Below are 13,865 nucleotides of genomic sequence, written 5' to 3' on the forward strand. Positions count from 1 at the left end.
AGCAGACTCTCCATGTTCCTCTGGAAGATCGCCGCAGCCGACCGAATCCCGAACGGGCTCCGGTTATAGATAAACAGACCTTTGTGCATGTTGATGCAGATGAGGCCTTTCGAAGACTCCTCCAGCTCCTGCGTCATGTAGGCTGAGGTCAGGTCCAGCTTATTGAACGTCGTCCCTCCAGCCAGGGTCGCAAATAGGTCGTCTGCCTTGAGTGGCGGATACTTGTCCTGCAGCGAAAAACGGTTAATCGTTACTTTATACTCCCCGCAAATTCTAACTGTACCGTCCTCCTTGAGTACCGGGGGAATCGGCTAGCGCAGTCGTTGAATTCCACTGGCACGATCATGATTTCACGTTGCAGCCTGTCCAGCTCAATTTCCACTTTTTCACGCCCGAGCCTTGTGGATGGATCGCGTACCAGGAACGAAATGGATCTGCACTTTCATCCCCGAGAAGCTTCCAATGCCTGGCTCGAATAATGATGGGAACTTGCTTCGAACCTGGGAACATGAGATGTCATTGACGGACGAGAGTGCTCGTATGTCGTCTCAGTTCCAGCGGATTTTCCCCAGCCAGCTTCTGCCAAACAACATGGGGCCATCCCCTGGTACAATCCACAGCAGGAGTTTATGTACTGCTCCGTCATAGGAGACTTTGACTTCTGCATCGCCAATTACAGGGATTAGTTCCTTGGTATAAGTCCTTAGTTTAGTGTGAATGGGGTTGAGTTTGGGTCTGTGTGCCTTCTTTCCTCACAGCCTGTCGAAGGCCTTTTTACTCATTATGGACTGACTTGCCCCTGTGCCCAGTTCCATAGATACTGGAATGCCGTTCAGTTCAACTTTCAACATAATTGGTGGGCATTTCGTCGTGAATGTGTGTACCCTGTACACTTCTGCCTCCTCCGTATGAGTTTCCAACTCAGTCTGATCCACTGTGGATCAATCTTCCTCTGTAACGTGGTGGTTTGCAGGGTTTGCAGCTCGCCTGCACATTCGTTGGAGGTGTCCCATTGTTCTGCAACCATTGCACGCATAGTGCTTAAAACGGCATTGAGGGGCCGATGAGCACCTCTGCAGCGCCAACAGGGTGTTAACTGCCTCGCATTAACAGATGATGGCGGATTCTGGATCAACTGAGGTCGGGCCACAGCAGCCGGTATGTACGTTCTGCCCTGTACATTTCTGCTCAAAACCGGCGTTACTTTATGCACAGTACTAGTCGAAACGTCTTTGTTCTGCGAAATCTGCTTGGTGTTGTCGCTGCTGGACATAAATGCCTAAGCTATCATTATGGCTTTACTCAGATTCGGAGTTTCTACAGTCAACAGTTTGCGAAAGATTGTCTCATGTCCGATGCCCAGTACAAAAAAGTCTCTGAGCATTTGTTCTAGGAATCCCTCAAACTCACAATGTCCTGCGAGGCGCCTTAGTTTGGCGACGTAGCTCGCCACTTCCTGGCCCTCCGATCATTGACACGTGTAGAACCGATATCTCGCCATCAAAACGCTTTCCTTCGGATTTAGGTGCTCCCGGACCAGCATACACAATTCTTCGTAGGATTTCTCTGTTGGTTTTGCTGGGGCCAGGAGATCCTTCTTGAGGCTATAGGTTGTTACCTCACAGACAGTTAGAAGGATCGCCCTTCGTTTGGTGGCGTTCTCGTCCCTTTCCAGCTCGTTGGCCACAAAGTATTGGTCGAGTCTCTCCATGAAGGCCTCCCAATCGTCCCCTTCTGAGAACTTCTCCAGGATGCCGACTGTAATTTGCATTTTTGCGCGGTTGTTCGTTACCTCGTTGCCAGTTGTTACACTCATAGTACTCAGTCTCACCATTTATTATGTATAATGAGCAAGTGTGACCTTCGCTCCTTTATTAAGGTTCCAGAGTGCAGGTACCACGTGGGAAGCCTGCTTATATACTGTGCTCCCACGGGATGCTGGGATCCTTTGGGACTCCAACAGGTGGGCCCTCTGGTGGTCCGGTGTAATGCAAGTTACAAAGGGTTAAATACATAACACCGTCCATCACCTCTTTTTCCAGTACATTGATGACTATCTGTGCCGTTTTCTGCTCTCGCCCTGAACTAGATAATTTAATTCACTTTACTTCCAATTTTCACCCTTTCCTCATATTGTCCATCTCCGATGGTTCCCTTCCTCGACTTCTTTGGGATAGGCTTTTGATGCACATTCACTATAAACCCACTGACTCCCACAGCTACCTGGACTACACTTCCTCCCACCCCACTTTCTGTAAGGATTCCATTCCATTCTCCCAGTTTCTCTGACACCGTCATATCTGTTCTAACGACGCCACCTTCCATACTAGTGCTTTTCCTATGTCTTCCTCTTTCCTCAACCGAGGATTCCCCTCTACCGTGGTTGACGTGGCCCTCGACTAAGTCAGTTCTACTTCCCGCGCTTCTGCTCTCACCCCTTCCCCTCCCTCCCAGAATCACGATAGGGTTCCCCTTGTCCTCACCTTTCACCCACCAGCCTCCACATTCAACGGATCAATTTCCGCCACCTCCAGTATGATCCCACTACCAAACACAAAATTCCTTCCCCTCCCCTTTCAGCATTCCGAAGGGACCGCTCCCTCCGCAACACTCTGATCCCACTCCTCAATCACCCCCTCCCCTTCCCATGGCACCTTCCCATGCAAGTGTAGGAGATGCAACATCGGCCCTTTTACCTCCTCCCTTCCCACTGTCCAGGACCCCAAACACTCCTTCCAGGTGAAACAGTGATTTACTTGTACTTCTTTCAATTTAGTATACTGTATTCGCTGCTCTCGATGCGGTCTCCTGTACATTGTGGAGACCAAACGCAAATTGGATGATCACTTTTGCAGAACATCTCCGTTCAGTCCTGTTGGACTTTTCCTACGAGGTTCAAACAACATGACTTATAAGAACACTGAGACGCATTAAAAATTTTAATTTTTCCAATACAATGGACTTTATTAAAAAGATTAAAAAGACTATAAGTTCCTACTTCAACACTTCTGAGTACAGATTCAAAAGTATCAAAGTAGACTACAAACTCCCTAGCTTAACACTGTTGAATACAGCGTTAACAGCATCAAAAGAAACTACAAATTCTCCAGCTTACAGGTTTTAAATTCCTTCCTCGCAATATCTATGCCCTTGAGTTAACCAGTTACGTACAATCTCTCTCTCAATACTTATGCCCTTACGTTAACTGGCTTACATATAATCAATCCGACTGGGTTATAAATTCCGAGTGTTTGGCATGCCGGCTCACAACAGCTCCATACGGATCCGTCTTCAGCTCTAGAGAAAGAGCACTCCTTTGTCTTTGCTTTTTATACCTCATAGCATGCTGGCCCCTCATGGTAGCCTGGTGTCCAGTTTCTGTCTGGCCAGAGATAACTTATTCCTTTTGTTGTTTGGCCAATTCTGATGTCCTGAAGCATGCCTTCTTCCTGCTTGAATCCAAACCGCTTGTGGAATGCCCATCCTCCGAGGTCCCGTTTCTTCAGCCTGTTTACAGATGATTTTTTTCTTCTCCCATAAGCCTTCAGTCCTCCCTTTAAATGTCTCTTGTGTACCTACATTAGTAGATATTTCCATAGCACTCCGAGAAGAAGTACATAATGCAATCAACTTTTCACACACCACATACAGGAAGGGTACATACAAATACATATTAAGGTCCATACAAATACATATTGAGATCCATACAAATATATATTGAGATCCATACAAATACATATTATGGCTCCTTATCATTAATTAACCACACTCCCATCGCCTTAGTAAAATCCTTCAGCTGTCGCTTCTGTTTGCGGGCCTGAACTCGCAATATCCATTCCGTCATTAGCAACATGATACATGCACCTGAAAACCACATCAACAACCGTGAACACAATCTCAGCCATGGAGCCATTTCAATTCTATTGATTCCTAAATTTAGTACCCCACTCCACCAGCTGGGTGGGTCATCTAATATTGAAAGGATTATCTCTTTGCTTTGTCTATTCTTTCCCTTGATCACCTGCAACACTTTCTGCACATCTTGGATCTGCGTCACCAATTCTGACAAACTTTTGTTAACCCAAGGTAGCTCATATCCAAATTTAGAAAGATAATCCCCTAATTCTTCCTTCATGGAAGACGCATTAATGCACATAGATTTCTGCACCAACAGAGGGAGGAGGGTTTTATAGCCAATTTTCAGCACTCATTGATACATATGGTCCCGTTCCTTACATTACAAGTAGTAACGTTGCGCTGCCCGTACCGATAGTGTGTGTCGGTTGTTGTTGGACACGAGATACCTGTGCCCTTATGCACCGCATTGGTGTAAGCCTGCTTTCTTATGGCTGTTAGTTGGCACTCGTATCTAGAAATTCGTGTAACATTAAAACCACACATAGTCTCGTTGTTCATAAGCACGTCATACATACACATCGCAGTCGACCCATAACTTTACACAGATCAAAATCAACTGGATACAATGATCCATTGTGTTTTATTATGTACTTTGGTGGGTTTGTGTATTTGAACACAATTCATCTCGGGTAAAACCAATATTATTCACTGTGTATACCCTTGTCAGGACCCATGGTTCAGTCATTACCAGCATCCGGATAACTATTCCCATGAGACCGCCATCACCGGTATCATTACATTCGTGAGGGGCTACGTGCACAACTGTGAGGTTTCTTAACTGATGTTGTGAGGTTAGACTCTTACCGTTGGGATTCCCGTAAGTGTTTGTCCGATACCCACATTGGGACTCTTCCCTTAGCTAGCCTATCCAGATTGCTCTTTGTATCTTGAAGTGTACAAGAACTCAACATTATGCACCCATCATTCATAGCCGCCTCATCTGACGCGTTTTGAACTCCTCTCGTGATATAATTTATGGCTTGAGCGTGCATTTCCAATTGTCGAACTATCTTGATCATATGTACGTGAGTACCACCTCAGCGTTTAACTGTTGTGAACCTTTGTTCCCCTAAATGCCCGTTTTACTTTGGTCTTCAATTGGCCCAATTGACTAACCAAATTCATTATATCTCCCGTTTGGACACACCCTATGGCTGAATCCCACACGGTTAAACGTTATTCCACAAGCTACGCTTTTTCCTCTACTTGGTGACTGAACAACCTCTTCTTCCTTTTTCTCTGCTTCTTCCCTTTGTTCGCTGTTTTCCCTCCAAAAAATCTTAACCAACTGTTCCAAACGGTCCAGGAGCCAATTTCGAGTAGGCCGACTACACCAAGTTGGCAAGTCGATGCTGGATATGTTTGATTAATTCTCTTTCATCCAGCACGACATTGTTTAACGTAACTATCTCACCAGGAACTAACACCAATCCATTGCCAGAACCTGGAAACGGAATAGGACACCCATCCTTCTCTTCCAGCAATTCTTCTCACCCTTTCTAAACTAATTGAATTCCGAGCTGAGGATGATTAGGACACTTAGTCGTGTCCTTTATCCAATTTCTTTCTACACGTATGTATGTGTGATTCTTTGGCCAGAAATTTCTCCAGCAATAACTCGCCCCATCTGGCAATATCTTCCTGGGTTTCGGGTTCGGTTGCTTCTCCTGCGAGACTCTGACTGCCCTTAGACTGAGTGTGGGAGCGGTGAAACGGGCGAGGATTGTCCTTGACTGGGAGCGACAATGTCGGGTATTAGATTGGTTTGGTCTTCACCCGACCAGGTAGATCCCCAATCCGCCCCCTCAACATTCTGAAACTCATTACTGCCCCATTTAAATCTTCCACTCCCCCCTACTTTGTGTCATTTCACCTGATTAATAAGAAACCACTTGACCCTTTTGGACGATCGTACAGCATATCCTAGCGGCCTGGCTTTGTCCGCTATACTGAAAGATCCCTTAGAGGGGCTCAAAAACACCCACCCGGACGTAGTTCTGGACCATAACTTGGTCCTTTGAAATAAAAAAAAATGTATTTCCCATTCCTGGGTTTTATGAGGTTCTACACACACCTTATTTTGCAAATGTTATGCCCTGTGTGATGGGCAGCGTAACGATGAAGTTCCCTCAACGTATTCTATAAACTTTTGACAAATCGATTTACCTCACTTTCTTGGGTGGGGGTCGTCCTATGACTAGCTCATGCGGTGAATACCCGGTGCCTTTGGAGAGATCGGCTCGGATGTTCATCAGAACCAACGGTAATATTTCGTCCCATGATTTTGGGTTGTTTCCTACCGCTTTCCTCAGCCTTTCTTTCATGATCTGGTTCAGGCATTCTGTTGCATCCCCAGGCGTTTTGGTGTATTTTGCATGATCTGCCCTGTAAAATGACTCCCTTGATCTGACTCCACCACTTTTGGGAGCCCCCATCAGGGAAAAAAAAACCTCTTTCACTAGTATTCTAGCTATATTCCCGGCGGTGGCTGCCCGACAAGGAAACGCTTCCATCCATTTGGTAAAACTATCCACTGGAACTAGACAATACTTGTTGCCCCACCTAGTGGTCGGTAAGGGCCCAACAAAATCAATTTGAATACACTGCCAAGGTCCTTCCACACGTCTGGTATGTCCCAAAAGGGCCTTTCTCCGATACGGGTCTGGGTTGTTCGCGGCACATATTAAACAGTTCTCGCAGTACTCCTGTACATCCCCCCCCCTCGGGTGCGGCCACCACCCTTCTACTCCTACTCTTTTCCAGGTAGTTTCTGGGCTGGGGTGGCCCACCCCAGGCCCTCCATGTGCCACTTTATAAACTTCTCCCTGTAATTTTCCGGGGCTACCCATTTCTCCCCTTTGAAAAACATTCCTTTCTTCACAGTAACATCATCAGCCCCATAAGGTCCCTCCACAGGTAACTGATCTTTCTTATCCCGGATGACCCCTTAAAGCATGCCATCCCCACTTTGCAATGTAGTCAAATCCAGGGGCAGGGGAAACAGTATTTTCCCGGGTCTGATCGTTCAGTACCAAGGCCACCAAAATCCCTGACTGATATAGGTCCCATACCGTTCCTTCTACTGCTCCCTTCTTTGCTAACTCGTCTGTCCGCCTGTTTCCTTCCCACTTAAGTTCTGATTTTGAGTGGGTCTTCACTTTCTGAATGCAATAGTCGAGTTGGCGATTTTCAATAGCTCCCAGTGTCCCTTTCAGCAGAGAGGTCAACACCAGGGGCCTTCTGTGTGCTGACTTAAACCCCCTTCTCGCCCATAAAGCCAGGTATTCTGTACATGAATTACATGTGAACATTGAGTCCAAACATATCTTGTATGGGAATGGGAACTCCATTGGGTGAGTTATTACATACACAACGACTGCCAATTCAGCCTGTTGCGCACTCATTCTTGAGGGAAGTTTTAACATAATTTCTACCCCTCGGTCTGGGTCAAAGATCCCGCACCCAGTTCTTTGGTCGAACTCCGTAGAGAGGGGAACAATCTACATAGATATCCTGTCCTTTTGGGTGGGTCCCCGCATAGAACCCTTTTCTTGTTTCCCATACCCCCTCCACTGAGCAAGTGTGCGGCATCCCCTCAAAGGTCACAGTGGCCACCAATCAGGGCTCGCTCCTCACTACCGTCTTCAGATTGGATGCGGCTAGCTGCAGCGTCCACCGCACTATTCTGGTACTGCTCACAGTCCCATCTTTTATACGCCACCGGCCCAATTTCCCATGTCTGTCCTGTAACAATACGGCACTGAGACTTGCTTCTGTGGCCGCCGCTTCCAAGAAAAACTCCTTTGCCTCAGCAATCGCCCCCAAGACAGGAGCAGTTTGCAGATCTCCCCCGGGACTGGAAGTTCCTGGACGGCCTTGCGTTTTGCTCCTTCTATGGCTCTTTCTCCAGGTCTCAGTGTGAACCCCAAAAACTGCACTTTTCCTTTTCCTACTTGGGCCTTTGTAGAGTTAATTTTTAACCCCGCCTTCTGCAGAAGGCCCAATAGTTCCCTCAGCAACTCTCTATGCTGTTCCTCTGTCTCTGTGAGCAGTAGGTTGTCAAAATCCATGACGAGGCCTTGGACAAGGTGGACCATTTTCCATACCTCGAGAGCTACTGTCAACAAAGGCAGATATCGACGATGAGGTCCAACACCGCCTTCAGTGTGCCAGTGCAGCCTTCAGTTGCCTGAGGAAGAGAGTGTTTGAAGACCAGGACCTCAAATCCGGCACCAAGCGCATGGTCTACAGAGCAGTAGTGACACCCTCCCTTCTATATGGCTCAGAGACATGGAGTACGTACAGCAGGCACCTCAAAACACTGGAGAAGTACCACCAACGCTGCCTCCGCAAGATTATGCAAATCCATTGGTGGGCAGAGGAAACGCTTCAAGGACACCCTTAAAGCTTCCTTCAAAAAGTGCAACATCCCCACCGACACCTGAGAATCCCTGGCCCAAGACCGCCCAAAGTGGAGGAAAAGCATCTGGGAAGGTGCTGAACACCTCTAGTCTCTTCGCCAAGAGCAAGCTGAAGCCAAGCATAGACAGCGGAAGGGGCGTTTGGCAACCCAGGCACCCCACCCACCTGTTCCTTCAATCACCGTCTGCCCCACCTGTGACAGAGACTGTAGATCCTGCATTGGACTCATCAATCACCTGAGAACTCATTTTTAGTGTGGAAGCACGTCATCCTCGACTCCAAGGGACTGCTGAAGAAGAAGAAGAGTCTGAATCAAACAATCTGACTGACTGATCTCCTGCAGAATGTGGGCCATACTCTGATGAAAAATGGAGGGACTGTTATGGAAACCCTGGGGCAAACATGTCCAATTGTACTGCTATCCCTTAAAATTAAAAGCAAACTTATACTGGTCCTCTCTTTGGACATAGATCGACCAGAATCCGTTTGATATATCCAAGACCGTGGCTGACTAGGTGATATTCCCAATCAAATCTGCCATGGCTGCCACCGTTGGGGCGCAGGCCGGTATATTCTTATCAACAGTAATGTGCCACGACCGGTTCCGGCTTCTTTACCAGCCACACCGGTGAATTCACGTGGGCCGCTATTGGTCTTGGGACCCCTTGCTCCACCAGCAATTCAACCACCTTTTCCAAATCCGGTTCTGCCTCCCTTGGGAAACTATACTGCCTCTGGGCCCTAACCACAGGCTCCCCATCCACCTGCACTGGCATGCCTGCTATGCACCTGCAATCGTGTTTATGTATCGCAAGAGCTCTTTTTCCTCCCCTCCAGTACCTCCCTAAATGATTCGGGAACCTGTGCCAGAGACTCTTCCCAATTGTATCTGCCCCTGAGCTGCATCATACAAGCTGAGCCCTTCATTCTCCCCACCGTTTGGGGAATCACTACTACTTCCTCTGTCTTGTCACTGTCTGTGGGGGGCAGCAGACAATCATTTTGCATATCTACTATCACATTATGACCCAAGGACATCTATTCCTGGCTGTTCCCACTTTATCAGGATGCACTCCCATTTCCCTTTTATATCCCCTACCTTAAAACTTAAAGGTTTAGATACCAGCCCCGCCTGTTGATTACCTGTAAAACCGGCTAACTTATAGGGTGTCCCAGACGACCATGGTGATTTGGCGGGGCATTCCAAGTGGGCAACTGTGCTTAAAGCCCCAGTATCCACCAAGAATTCCCCTCTGACGCACTCTACCTCTATGTCCACACGTGGACGTCCCCATCCATCGTACCCGAGAGGACAGAAGTACTCAGGCCGGGCGCAGCTTCGTCATTGAGATGAGGACGCTGGGTCTTCCCCTTTTACAACTGCACTGGGCCTATCCCCTTTAAAGCGTGCAACGCTTTTACTAGCTCGAACAAAATCTTTTCAGTTGTGGGTGCCTCTGGCTTCTTTTCCTGATAACCCCTTTGAGCTTTCCTGGGTTTCCTACAATCCCGAATGGAGTGTCCCCCTTTCCCCACAGTTGAAACACCGCTCTTCTTCTGAGTAAGAGCCTTCCTGTTTCCACCCCCTACTCTCATACGCCTTTCCCCATGGCTTCGGCTTTGTTTCCTCCTCATCCAGTACCATGTTCCATTCCTTTTTGAATGCCAGAGTCAACTTTCTCAAGACGGCCACCTCAGTATTATCTGCTTGGGGATCATACCATATATCTGCCTTAGTCCTAATGTGGGGCAAACTATTTGCAATCAGGGTCCTCAACCAATAGTTCATTGGCTGTTGCTGGAGGTTATTCCTAACTCAGTTACCTCTACACGCTGCTGCATTACTAGGTCACAATCTGTCCGCAAAACTCTCTGGCAGCTCACCGGGTTTTTGTTTAGTATTACTGACCCGATCGATCTTCATGCGCCACGACCGGTCCAGCTTCTTTACTGGCCACACCGGGGAATTCATGGGCTTCCCATAATCGCACCCCATTGCTGCAAGTTTCTTGTCCTTGAGGCCCTGTAAAGTTCCGCCTCTTTTTGTGGCTGCGGGCAAGCCTGCGAGTACAGTCGGAGTGAGAGCAAATAGCAACGTCCTAATTTGCTCCCCCTCGTGGCATTCATTTAACCCGCAACTACCCCAATCTCCTGAAACGTCTGCTTGGGATCGTCCCCTATCCCCAACTTCTGTACTTCTTGAACCATTTCTTTTAGCTGGGTCGTTTTATAGGGGGCCACATAATCACTTTGCAAAGCCCCCAGTTGGTCATCTTGTGCAGGCAGCGCGAACCTTTGTTGCCACATGGGGTTCATTGGCGCTGGGTGCCCAGGCGCCTCAGGTGGAGGCCTTACATCCCCGTACTGGGGCCCATCATCGGACTCCCCTCCTTTCTCTACTTCTCCTTCCATACAGGGGTTCATTAGGCAAATAATTCCCTTTTTTATGCCGCGTTTCTTTTCTATTTTTTTAATCTTCTGCACACATCTTGTGTGATCATTTTCACACTCTTTGGTTTTGCAGCACTTTAAAAGCTGTTTTCACTTCTCTGGCTGCCTCCTGGCCGTGCCTAAAATTTTTAATGCACTCCCCTTCCCAATCATCACATCACCCGGAACACTCTGTAACCTGACACTGCAAATATTCTATTGTGCTCTCCTGTCGTAGCTTTTCTGCCTTGCCGTGACTTCTCCAACTCCTTCAGCAGGCGATTAACTACTGCTTCCCTATCACTAGCTTTCCTCTTTAACTCCTCAATCTCCGTCTCCTGCTCTCTCAATTTTACCCTAATATTATCTTCAGTAAGCTATCAGCAACACTGCCTTCTGATGCGGCGCTTTTGTGAGGGGACATTAAGTTCCTTCAGACTATGTTCCTAGTTCAACACTGCTGGGTACAGGTTCAAAAGTATCAAACGAGACTACAAACTCCCTAGCTTAACACTGTTGAATACAGGGTTAAAAGCATCAAAAGAAACTACAAATTCTCTAGCTTACAGGTTTAAAATTCCTTCCTCGCAATATCTATGCACTTAAGCTAACCTGTTTACGTACAATTAAAAAGCCTTTTTCGCAATATCTATGCCCTTGAGTTAACCGGTTGCGTATAATCTCTCTCGCAATATTTATGTGTTTGCGTTAACTGGCTTACGTATAATCCCTTGAGTGATCAGTCCAACTGGATTATAAGTTCCGAGTGTTTGGCATGCCGGCTCACAACAGCTCCCTCTGGTTTCTTCCTTCAGCTCGCGAGAAAGAGCACTCCTTTGTCTCTAGAACATCCCTCATTATAACTGCTCAACCATTGGTGACCGTGTCTTCAGCTGTTTGGGCCCTAAACTCTGGAACTCCCTCCCTAAACCTCTCCGCCTCTCTTTCCTCCTTTAAGGAGATCCTTAAAACCTACCTCTTTAAACAAGCTTTTGGTCATCTGCCTTAATTTTTTCTTTTGTGGCTCGGTGTCAAATGTATTTGTTTTGTCTTGTAACACTGTTGCGAAGCGCCTTGGGACGTTTTTACAAAATTAAAGGCGCTATATAATTAAAAGTTGTTATTATTATAGCATGCTGGCCCCTCATGGTAGCCTGGTGTCCAGTTTCTGTTTGGCCAGAGATAACTTATCCCTTTTGTTGTTTGGCCAATTCTGATGACCTGAAGCATGCCACCTTCCTGCTTGAATCCAAATTGCCTGTGGAATGCCCATCCCCAAGATCCCCTTTCTTCAGCTTGTTTACAGATGATTTTTTCTTCTCCCATAAGCCTTCAGTCCGTAAGTGTGACTCCGAGCTTCCGTTCGTCTGTCACTTTAATTCTCCGCTCCCACTCTGATCTCTCAGTCCTCATCCTCTAACACTGTTCCAATGAATCTCAACATAAGTTCAAGGAACAGCACCTCATCTTTCGTTTCAGCACTTTATAGCCTTCTGGACTCAACAATTTCAGACCACACCTCCTGCCAATATTTTCTTCTCTCTTTACTGTTCTTTTCTCTTTCCCATGGCAGCTGTTGATTCTGCCATTTTCATTTACACCCTATCTAGACTCATCTTTCATTTCTTAATTTGCCCCATTACCATTTTCTTTTACCTTGCACCATCATCCCTTTTGTCTCTTAGGTCTAGAATTTAGCCAGTTGTCGATATTTTGTTATTGGCTTCATTTTTGGGGAAAAAAATAAGAATTAAAATGTTGCTATATTTTAAGGGAGTAAATTTGGCTCAAAAATATGTCTGTCAATAAAAATCGGCGTTACTGGAGGACTCGTGGTGGATACCACGGTCGTCGCCAACTTTAGCCTGAGTCCGATTAACGCCAAAAGGGGAGAAAACACAAAATAAAATTGCAAAAATCCTAAAGTAAAAAATCAGAAAACATCCACAATAAGTAATGAATCGCTGAAAAAGAATTAAAAAATAAAACCTTCAACTTTCCTTTTTTGTAGGTCTTCATAGCTACTGACGTTTCTGGGGCTGCAACGTATGCTTTTCTCAGGTGTTGTTTTTTCACCCGAGTACGGGTTCGCTGAACGGCTAAATTTAGGCGTTCGTATTTTTTTGGGATTTCTACGTTTGGCGATCTGCTTTTCAGCGATATTTCAAAACCGTCATTCTTAACCTTTGGCCAAATTTGGTAAGTATCTTTTAACAACAAAAAAGGTGAAATCGCCGAAAAAACGTGCATTAGGCTAGCCAAATTCTAGCCCAATATCTCTTCTGCCTTCCACCCTATCACAGACCTTCTCTTTTGTTCTTTCCTCCCCTGCCCCAACATTTGCTTAAAATTCTATTACATCGCTAACCTTTTCTAGTTCTGCTGAAGGGTCATTGACCTGAAACGTTAACTCTGTTTTTCTCTCTCCACAGATGCTGCCTGACCGGCTGAGTATTTCCAGCATTTTCTGTTTTTATTTCAGATTTCCAGCATCTGCAGTGTTGTGCTTTTGTAATTGTGTAAATACTATGAGTTGGAATTCAGAGTGAGCTCAAACTGAGGGAGCTGGTTTATCAACACTATTTCACACCAGACAAATATGGCCTTGGGCTCACAAAGCTTACTTCGTGTTTTATTTGTCTTCAAGCCATTTGGATAGATGTGGAGTTCTGCCAGTATAAACTTGGGATGGATTTCTTCCACCGTTGGCTCCCCTGACCAACTTTGCATGGTGTCTTCAGCTAAAACTTGCCAAAATAAGAAGAAAACAATTTTTTTAAATCTAAAGTTAGGGTATTTTCACTTTGGCAGCAAAATGGTCAGGCACAGGTAGCACCTGCTACTATGTTGAAGTTGGTCATCTATTGAGGCTCGTTGACATAATCAAAATGCATGACACTGCTGTGTTTTACAGTAATTAAAATGACTTGGCATTTATATTGGAGATGAAGAAAAACCCCATAAATGTTGCAATTCTGGAATAAAAACAGAAAATGTTCAATTTGATTGAAGAGCCTCACCCAAAATTCTGGCTATCTTTATCTCTGATGCCAATTGACGTACTGGGCATTTGCAGCATCCTCTGTTTTTGTTTT

At 46.2% G+C, this 13,865-nt stretch overlaps 1 protein-coding gene across 2 annotated transcripts in view; it reads left to right on the forward strand.

The window, feature by feature from the left end:
- The window catches only part of LOC139260043 (disco-interacting protein 2 homolog A-like), a 441,929-nt gene that overhangs the window by 349,442 nt on the left and 78,622 nt on the right, over positions 1–13,865 (forward strand). The gene's annotated exons all lie outside the window — the stretch shown is intronic.

This window comes from Pristiophorus japonicus, chromosome 3, assembly GCF_044704955.1.
Source record: "Pristiophorus japonicus isolate sPriJap1 chromosome 3, sPriJap1.hap1, whole genome shotgun sequence".
Lineage (NCBI taxonomy): Eukaryota > Metazoa > Chordata > Chondrichthyes > Pristiophoridae > Pristiophorus > Pristiophorus japonicus.